Source organism: Pygoscelis adeliae, unplaced genomic scaffold (assembly GCF_000699105.1).
Source record: "Pygoscelis adeliae isolate BGI_AS28 unplaced genomic scaffold, ASM69910v1 Scaffold33, whole genome shotgun sequence".
Classification (NCBI taxonomy): Eukaryota; Metazoa; Chordata; class Aves; order Sphenisciformes; family Spheniscidae; genus Pygoscelis; species Pygoscelis adeliae.
The window spans coordinates 346,510-356,780 of record NW_008824413.1 but is presented as its reverse complement, the minus strand read 5'-3'; the positions used below and the strand labels follow the sequence as shown (position 1 = coordinate 356,780).

The 10,271-nt window shown below is 37.2% G+C and overlaps 1 protein-coding gene across 2 annotated transcripts in view; it reads right to left on the bottom strand.

Moving 5' to 3' along the window:
* PDE10A (phosphodiesterase 10A) overlaps positions 1-10,271 on the bottom strand; it is a 194,213-nt gene that overhangs the window by 52,348 nt on the left and 131,594 nt on the right. The gene's annotated exons all lie outside the window — the stretch shown is intronic.

Below are 10,271 nucleotides of genomic sequence, written 5' to 3'. Positions count from 1 at the left end.
CAGTTCATTTTAAAAGCAAAAAGCTTCATCTTCTGTTTCATTTTTCTACCTTCGTCTCATTACATCCATCAATTTATGTGTCTCCTAACGCTACAGCATCCCAGAGACTCTCAAAATTTTAAAGCATTTATCACTGTCACACCCTATTCAGCATAGCAGAGCTCTTACCTTTTAAACACAAAGGGAACTTAGGCACATGAAGAATAAATGACATGGCAAAGGTTACACAAGGTGTTAGAACAGCAGGGATCAAATCTGTATTTCCAAGACTTCAGCTTAATGTCCTAATCTCTTGAGCCATCCCTCCTTATACATTCTTAATATTAACACAACTAAAACACCACCTCAGAGACCCACCTTCTATTAGCAAATTGTGTTTTCTTATTAACTGTACCCAATGATCCAATTAATTCATGGATAAATTTGTAAGACCAGGAGTATATATAGAAAGCTGCTGTAGTAAGTAACCCTACTGCTAAATAGCGGTATGATTTTAAATTATGAACTTAAAGCATATGAACTAAGATGAAACATTTGAAGCAAAGATCCTTCCTAGGAAAATAGAATTTTTTTTTTTTTTTAATTTACATATATAATACCACGGATAGATGATAGTGCCACCACACAACGTATCACTAACATTACTGGTAAGAACAGCCACATGTGGTGCTACTCCTTTGTACTGATGAATTTTACTATCAGACTTTGTTTTCATTAGGGCTGCTACAAGGGTCAATCACCCAAGATTCTATAGCATCAACGGTTATGATAATTAATATTAATTACATCTAATCTGTCTCCTACGTTTATCATTCACAAAGGTTTCTGTAACAGTAGACAAAAGCAGGTGCACAGGTACTCCAGATTCCAGGAGCTCAAAATGCAGCGTTGCCTTGAAAGACTGAAAAAAGAGCTTTTAGTTTGTTCAAATAAGATTTCAGCTTAGGCTTAGGAGTAAGCAGGGAGCTTTGCACTGGAATTGTTATTATTTAAATATTATGCCATTATATTAATACTTAATTCTTAATTCCCTGCAGAAAAACACCCAATAGAAAATCTAAATTAAAAAAAAAAAAAGAAAAGAAAAGAAAAGAAAAATCTATCGGCCTGATTCATTAAAGAAATTAAGTTAAATTTAGGCACTATGAAATCAATGGCATTTCTCTTATTTTGCTCTCCTAGACCTGTGTGGTCAGTATCACTATAGCACCTGAGTACCTTGCAATCTCTAACTACGCATTATTACATCTCCCCTGTAAGGTGGGTGGTGTCTCTATCCTCATTTTATAGATGGAAACTACGATAAAAATTGTGTATTAATACAGTTATTTTAGCTGAGGCTCCAATTACCATTTGAGTATGAACTTCACAGCTCACCACAGAGCCTACAGAATGCCTTGCACTATGGCTTAGAGCCAGAGCGAGCCAAATGGATCACAAGACAAAGAAAACTCAGGTGTGAAAGGAGACAGACTTCAGAGATCGATAGTTACCAATTTGAGCCCTGTGAAATCGGGTAAATTACTAAACAAGGGCTGTCTTCTAGCACAGAATATTAAAGGTACAATTTGCATGTGAAAATTCAGCATCTACTGCCAGCTGTAGAAAATGAAGTGATGAGATGCATCCTCAATAATTATCATTTCTTTATTCTGCAAACGTGCAAGGCACATTATAGAACATACTAAACAATTCCAAAAGGAACACACTGAAATGTTCAGAAACTAAGGAGATGCAATATAATGCACCGTATGTAGGTACTCCTGCAGTGATGAAGGTACCTTAGCTGTAATGGATTAACAGCATTTTGGAAGCAGAAAGTTGGACTTTATGCTGAGGGCAAAACAAATGGTCAAAGTACAGCATTCATAGCCAAAACAAGAGTGAAGTCTTTCTAAGAAGAATCAGTAGTCCAATGGTTAGGGCATTTACTCAGTTCAAAAGAAAAACACTCAAGACTGACAAAACCAGTAACTGAGCATCTGTCTTGTTCTTAAGCACAAAGTCAGGCAGTCTCAAGAAGTTCAGAAAGACAAGGAAGAGAGTTTTCCATCCAGTTATTCTTTTGCTAATATTGTGATACAGGTGAGAATTAAACTACCTTAAAAGGGAAAAGGGAGCTGCCACATAGTATTTTAGCTCTGACAAGTCATTTCAGCATATTTATTTCATACGAATCATGCAGCTGGAAGGAAAGATGCCTCTTCCATGGAGTAGCTCTACTGAACGTGCACGCTATTTACTCCATTTTGATGCCTTGCATTATGGTACAAGTGCATGAAATCTTGAAATTTTCTGTTTATTCTGATCCCAAATATCAGCCTTATTCTTCAAACCCATTTACACTCACAGCTTCTTTAAAGAGTGGCCTTTAGCAGTGAAAGACACTGGAAAGTCAGAATGTTTCTTTTCCGTACGAATTACAAGAATGTGCTACAAAAAAAAAAGCAATACAAACACACACAAAACCCAAACAACAAAAAACATTAAATCAGTACTTTGAACCTGCCAGAACAAGCCTGCTTAATTCACCCAGAATAAAAAGCTCCATTTATTCTTACTTTCTTATAATCTAATAAAATAGACACATATAATTCTTAAATGAAAACTTAGTTTCGCAGTTACTTGCCTTCATAAGCTTCAGTTTCATGTTTTTACATGCACTTAAATAGAATGAAAAAGAACATTTTACATAACAGATCCAAGAAAAGCACCCCATGATCTGAAAAAAAGTACATTATTCTAATAAAACTGAAGAAACCACAGTTCACGATTTATTTAAATCGGTGTTCTGATATAATTTTTTTTTTTTTTTAATCAAAGCAGCTAGTAAAAGGTTTAGGATATAAAGGGCACAGAAATACTAGAATACATACCTTCACAAATGTTTGACCTGCTACACTATATGTTTATAGGAAAAAGATTTACTATTAGAAGAGTACTTTTATAGCAGGAACAGTAACACTATAATGTGTTCAATACTGAAAAGGTGGTTCATATTGCAGAGTACTGCAAAATGTAGGAGATGAAACACAATATTTAAAGTATGAATTCTGTAGTCTAAGTAGTGGAATGAGTCAAATTAAATTAACAGGACACTGGAGACCAAAGTTGCTCTCCCCAAAGATTAACACTTTTATTCGCACAATTCTTCTTACTTTTTCTTAAGACATTTGCTTCTTTATGCCAGGATAGCAATGTGTGACACTTAGCAAAGTAACTGTGTTATTTAAATTACGTGTATAAAATGTGCTTTTCCACACTGGTCTCCTGAGTCATGCCCATAACTAAATATAAAACGACGCACAAATCTTTCTCTTCTCAGAAACAGCTTCTCAAAACAAAATACAAGAAAAAAAAGACAAAACCAAATGGCCACTTTCACCAGAAAACACTCACTTCTTCCACACATACATATTTTTTTCTCCAGAAAAGGCCTTCACTGGATCTTCAATGGCCAAAAAACTGCATTGACACCACGAAGTGGGGCTAGCAAAAGTTGCTAGCACAAGTCTTTCCTGTGTCCTTGTGTAAGTACAAGGCTGGTACATCCCTCCGTTGCTACTACCATGAAGTACTGCTGTGAATAGGCATCCCTATATTGGAAAAAGCTTGTGGACGTTATTTTATTTCCAGTGATAAAAAGAGTTTTGCAGAAGCGATCCTATTCTGCTTCTTATAGGAAACTACAAACCCCACTGCTAAGGGGTCAGTGATCAAAAAACTCTTCAAACTACCTAGTAGGTTCTAAATTTGCCACCTTTCCTCCTGACTCTGTACAGGTAGAAAAGTATGACTGTGCAAGGACAGACCTCCACCTAGACCTCAAACAGCAACCCTGTTGCTGCAGACAATGCAGCACTACTAAAAAGAAAGGCAAATTTTCTCATAACTGTATATAAGCTGCAATTAGTCCATAAGCTTCTACCATACCACATTGACTTTATACATACACCTAAAAAAGTTTCATGACTGTTGATACATTCCATATATGATCAATTTAAATCTGAATGAGTTTAAACATTTATTGCCAATTAAGGATGTGGAAACTTCGAGTTTTGTTGGGGTTTTGTTATCCTATTCAAGCTTTTGAATCCTAAAAGCCATCAATGGCAAGGTCAGCCAAACAAAACGCAGTAAGAACAAAGAAGCTGTGCTCTGCTCTACTACGGCATGTTACTGAAATAATCTCTGAGGCATCCCACAGAGACAGCGTTAAGGGAATCTCTCTAATTACCACTGTCCAAAACGACCAGGTTTTTCACATCACCTATCCAGCTCACATTCCCTGTTTTTCCTTTTGCTTAAGAAAATACTTATAAAATAAAATGTACTGTAGTGATAGTAAAATTTAGGGCTCACCTACTCTCTTCTAACCATGAATCACTCCAGCATTCTTTTAATTTGCAAATGTACATTCAAATCATCCTTCACCAGCTCAAAGAGCTATTAGAAATGTTCCCATGCAGACATCGGATATACTGTATACAGCTTCACAAGCAAATGAACAAATGGCTAGATTGGGCCCTTTCAAATTACTTGCATTTCTTTAGTGGGTTTGAATATTTTACTTCAAAAACAGACTAACAGTTTGCATTTCTGGTAATGACCCTGAACAGTGACTAATAATCAAAATAAGGAACCAGTGGATTTTCAACCACAACTTAAACAATATATAGTCAATAAAAAAGGAAATATGAGAATATAAAGGCCCATAATTTCCCAAATACTGTACTGGTAACTCACAATGCAGTAAAAGGAAAAGGTTGAGGAGACAGCAGGATGCCTGTGCACTGCTCACAGTATCTTTTGCCGCTATAATCACTTGCGGTGAGAATGTAAGTCAGTTATCAGAAACAGATAAACATGAATAGCTCTTTACTGACATTGCAATGTCACTGTCTCTCTTCCAGCAAAGGTTAAGTAACAAAATCTAGTGTAGACAGGGCATTAGGTATCTCTACTGCCGATGAGGGAGCAGGCAACCAAGATGGGAGAGTCACTCTGGGTTTGATAAACTACCAAAAGAGCAAACATTGACTTGGAGAGCGAATCCTTTGGAAGCGTCCAGGTTCATGCATTCCAGCTCCCGGCAGCCCACAGGATCCTGCAATTCCCTATTTTGATCTGTTTCACCTCCTTCCAGACAGAGACAGAATCTCCTTACCTACATCAAACTCAGCTACCCTATCACCAACATTTTTCCAACAAATTCCATATGGTGATGGACTTCTTTCTTTAAATGTAGTTAGGCAGAGGAACACTGAAGTCTGACACCAGAACCCTCCTATACCTTGTTGGAACCTCAGAGCACATGAGGTGCTTCCTTTCCTGCCTTCTGTGACACAACAGATTGTTCCAGCTGGGCCCAAAATCTTCAAAATAATTGCTTCCCTCCTAGTTTAATTTCTTAATTCACTTTGATAAAGTCTCCAACCAAAAAAAACCTCCTGTTAATTTTGACTGATGTTGCAGTGTGACTTGGAATCCACTAATGGCATTATCGTGACCACAGAGAGCAAGAGGTGCTTAAAAAACCAAACTGAAACAAAACAGAAAGTCCAAAACAAATGACAACCATAACAAAGGTTCAACCACTGGTGAACACAGACAAATGTAACAAAATTCACCCTTTCATATTTCATAGGCACTTCAGTATAGGCAACATATTGTAATCTCTAATGTCTTTTTTAAATGCTAATATATTAACAAGTCTTCCAGTCTACAGGAATGCAGAATGATGTACACTGTAATCACTTCTTGAGGGTTATCAACATGACAGCATTCTCAATTCACAGCTAAACACAGCAAACTTGGCTTTCAGATACATGACAAAATTAGCGTATATCCAATAAGCCATAACACCATGGCTTTTGGTGCTCTTTTCTTGGTGCCATGCATAACAGTCTGTTTAAATTACGAAGTAATTTATCTTGAACCTCTTTTACTGTGGCTGGAAAAACCCTCATTACTCTTTGTTTGTAACAGCTAAGAGCATGCACATGAAGAATTACTGATGTTCATCTTGTCATGCTGTCATAACTTGGCCCCATGGTTGGTTCTTCTAGTAAAAATCTAATGCTTGACAGAGGAAGCAGATTAAAATCCCAGTAAAAGAAAAGATTAGGAGCAGAAGCTCAAGTCTCTTTACACGGTACCATCAGCACCTCCTGACAGATATTCTTACAGTGATAAGAAAGTACCTATAGTTTGCAGGTGCTTTCAGTCTTTGGCTCTTCTGATGAAGATACCAACTACAGGTGTAATAGATGCTATTTTTCTAGTGGCTGTTGGTGTGTAGCCTGTGGGAATCCGGCACTCCACCAAATCCCAACCCACAAAGGCTAGAAACCATTCAACTAACTATATAAAGTTTGCCAGAACTGGATTTGAACTGCAAACATGTATTGCTTGCCATTTCACAGACTGCTCAGTTGTTTCTTCTTTTTTTATAACTTTCCTTATAACTAAGCAAATACCAACCATAAACTGATTTTTCTAAAATTTCTTTGCAGAAAAGAAGTCTGGATAAGAATCAGGTTTAATGATTAGAATGAGGGTTAAAGTACACGTGACAAGCACTCCATTAACAAACTGTTTTGGTGGTAAGGGTGACTGGATCCTGATCTAGTTTCTTTCACAGCAAATTTTGCTGATAAAACTGGCCCTAAAAATGCTTAATGGAAAATCATTTAATATTCAGCTGACATTAAATGAAAGCCTTAATACTAAAGCATTGCTATTCGACTTGATGCTTGGAAAAAAAACATTAGAGAGACATGGGAACTAAGCAAGTTGATATTAAGTGAGCTTAATGGTTTTTGCTGCTCACGTCTCTTTCTGTTCAGTAACAGCAATAGATCTTTACTCTTGGTAAAGGACATAACAACCTACATGTAAGACCACACAGCCTAATGATAAAATTATTTGCAGATAGGTATAAAGGCTGTGCCCTAAGGCCAGTTTTTTTGCAGGAATAAAACTCATCACAATAAGCAATGATGACCAAGAAAACCAAACAGAACTAATTTGGAAACTATCCACAGACAAAAACCTTGGATTTGTAAACTGGCTAAGTTGAAGTAGTAGCCCAATACTACCATGCTAAAATCTCAAAGAACTATAGGCAATTATGTCCTGGGTTTAAACACAAGTGCAGCAATCCTACTGCATGAAGCACACAGGGATAAAAGAAGAAAAAACCCGCAGCAACTAGCTCAATTTTTTACAAAAACTTCTTATTTCCTTCTTGATAACTGACATTGTACTTGACAGGAGATTTGCATTTTTAAACTACGTAGCATGTACAAACGTTGGATACTGTGAAACGAAGACAATGCACTTATATGGTGTAAAACAACTAGTATTGGGGGGTGGGTGGGATGGTGTTTAATGTTTTCATCCTTCTGAATGGTATCAATTTCTTACTGCACTTCATTCCTGGAAACTTTCCAGTTGATTTACACAACTGAAAAACACAACAACAAGAGTTATACCAGTTCATTGACACAGAAAACTAAGTTGACATACCTCTCTTCCATCCCTTCCATTTAAGGCATGGTCAGCTAAGCATTTTTCTGAAAGATGTTTGTCCAGACAGTTCTCAAACACCGCCAGAGATGAGGATCCCTGAGCTTTCACAGGCAATACACTGTAGCGCTTCATTACAGCCACAACTGGGGAAGCTTTCCTAATGCCAATTCAAGTCCACTACTACTTGCCTTACACACCGTAGGTATGGAGAAGAGATGATTCCCTTCCTCTCTGCCTTATCCAGGCGTATCTTCACCCCTCAACTTTCTTTTCTTTAGACTAAGCAATACCAGTTCTTTTGTCTCCTGACCATTCTCCCTGCTCTCTCCTGAACTCACTTCAGCTCCTCCAATTTTTCCTTAAAAGTGCAGTGCTTAAACCAGACATATTATTCCACCTGAGACCTTAGCAGTGGACAGAAGAATGGGAAAATTACTTTACACAAAGGCTACATTTCTGCTTCTGCTACATACAACAGTGTCTTTTTTGCTACAGCAACGACACTGTTGACTCATGTACACCTTCAAATTCACTGCAAACCCCAGAATCTTTCTCAAAGTCACCAACTGCCCTACAGAGAGAGGGGCAATCTGTGGAGAGCCCAGCACTTGTCCTCACTGAATCATTGTCCAGTTTCTTCAGACCATTTTCCCAAGATCATTTTGAATTCTAATCCATCCCTACAAACACATCTGCAGTCCTTCCCAATTTCATGTAATATGCAAATTGAATAAGCCTATATTCTTCCTTCACCCATGCATTAATGAATATACTGAGCAGAACCAGATCCAGGATAAATCCTTGAGGATTTATGCAAAATACCCTCCCATTCTGATAGTGAACCACAAACAACTAGTCTCTGTCTAGTTTTCTAACCAGTTCTGCATTCTACCTATAGTATATTCATCATGACCATATTCCACAAGTCCATTTACTTGAATATTAAATGAAACAGGACCAAAATTTCACTAAATTATATCTTGACAGTTATTTATCCAATTTCTTTTTTGGAAAGTTTGATAATTTGTTGACTCAAAGTTAAACTCAGACACTATAACTCATCAACAGCTTTCCCTCTCTGCTGAGTATCACTATTCACTGGCAAATAAGAAAGCAACAGATTTCTTTCACTTTATGTATAAAAAGAGTACATGATGTTAGAATTGATTCAAGGATAGAGACCAAAATTTTCTGAATTGACTTGCAGCTAGAAGGGTTTCACCTGAAAACATGTTTAAAAGACTCAAATTTCAGAGAAGATATCTACACATTCAAAATAATGCACCTTAGCCTGGCACAAAAACCTGAGACAGTTAGCAAGCAGTAGATGTTTTTTCCTTAGTTCTTAACAATTCAAATCACCCACCCTATAACTTCACTAGGTGGCACTGCACAACAAGCTACAACAATTTCTGCATGAACAGAAATTCTAGAATAGCTTATTAAGATACACCCTGAAGCACAGAGTATGTGCACATGTTTGTGGCCTCACATAATTATTTCTTACAATAAAGCTATTGGAAACTTCTATCTGAAGCAAGGATGGTCTGTTTGTCAACACAATTTGCAGTTTCAGGAGCTAAGTAACACTCACAAGACCTAGTAAAAGCTACTTGAAGTGTATGCCTATTAAATTCGAAGTCATACATCTTTATGTAGGAATCACAATGTAATCATGAGGTGAATTACTCACACGAATAAGGACTATAAACAAGAAGCATCTGAAGAATCAGATAATATAATAATACATTAGAAACTCTGTAGCTGTGATAAGTATTTTAGAACTATTGCCTTGTAAAGATGTCAGCTAGCATGGTACTTAGGCACATTGATTTACACACACACCCCGTCCAATATGAGGATTTCAGTAAAGCCTTTAAGTCATGTTTGAAGAGGCTATTCAATTAAGGTCATAACATGAGAATTATGAGCTATATATTCATCCCCATAAGGAATAAAACAGAAAGTTGAAATAAAGTCAAGTCCTTTGCTGGAGAGTTGTGAAACATTCCTGTTTGATTTGGAAGTGTTTCCTGTCTCCAACATATGGTATTTGCAAAATGACTGTTATGTACCTTAAGACTAAATCATTTTATTTGCATAACTGCACTAACCCATGGACAAAGATAATTTCTTAGATAAGGAGAAAGTTCAAGAACCATATTCAGAGGAAGTATGGGCACAGGTCTGTTCAGATCCCTTGACCCTGATGAGGAAGCTATATTGTTTCTAGTACCTGAGTATTCTGCAATGCATTCAGCCATATGTACAGTATATGCAAAACCAGATTCTGACACACGGGGCAGCTTTATGGGGAAGGAAGGAGTTGGGCATGTGAGTGGTACTTACCTGTTTGGGGCCAATCATTTGAAAAGCAGAATCATACTATCAGAACACCCTTAGTAAGGAGTGGGATGAGTGCTAGAGCTCCCAAGCAATCTGAACAACCAGAAGGTCGCTGAAATAATTGAACCGGCCACGTGCATTCTGGCACCAATTCTGAGCAATACTTGCGTAAAGAAATGCACTGTAACCTGCAATTGGTGCGGCATCTTCCATTTCACTCAAATTCACTCAGGTAAAGATCTTGAAGCCATTCAACCTGACCTGTCAGCCAGAAATTACCTTGTCCTTATGCTGTTATCCAACTCTAATACAAGTCAAGATATAGTTTTATATACTTCAACAGAAAGAAAAAAAATAAGGTCATAAAGAAACTTACAGAATATAGTCAGAAG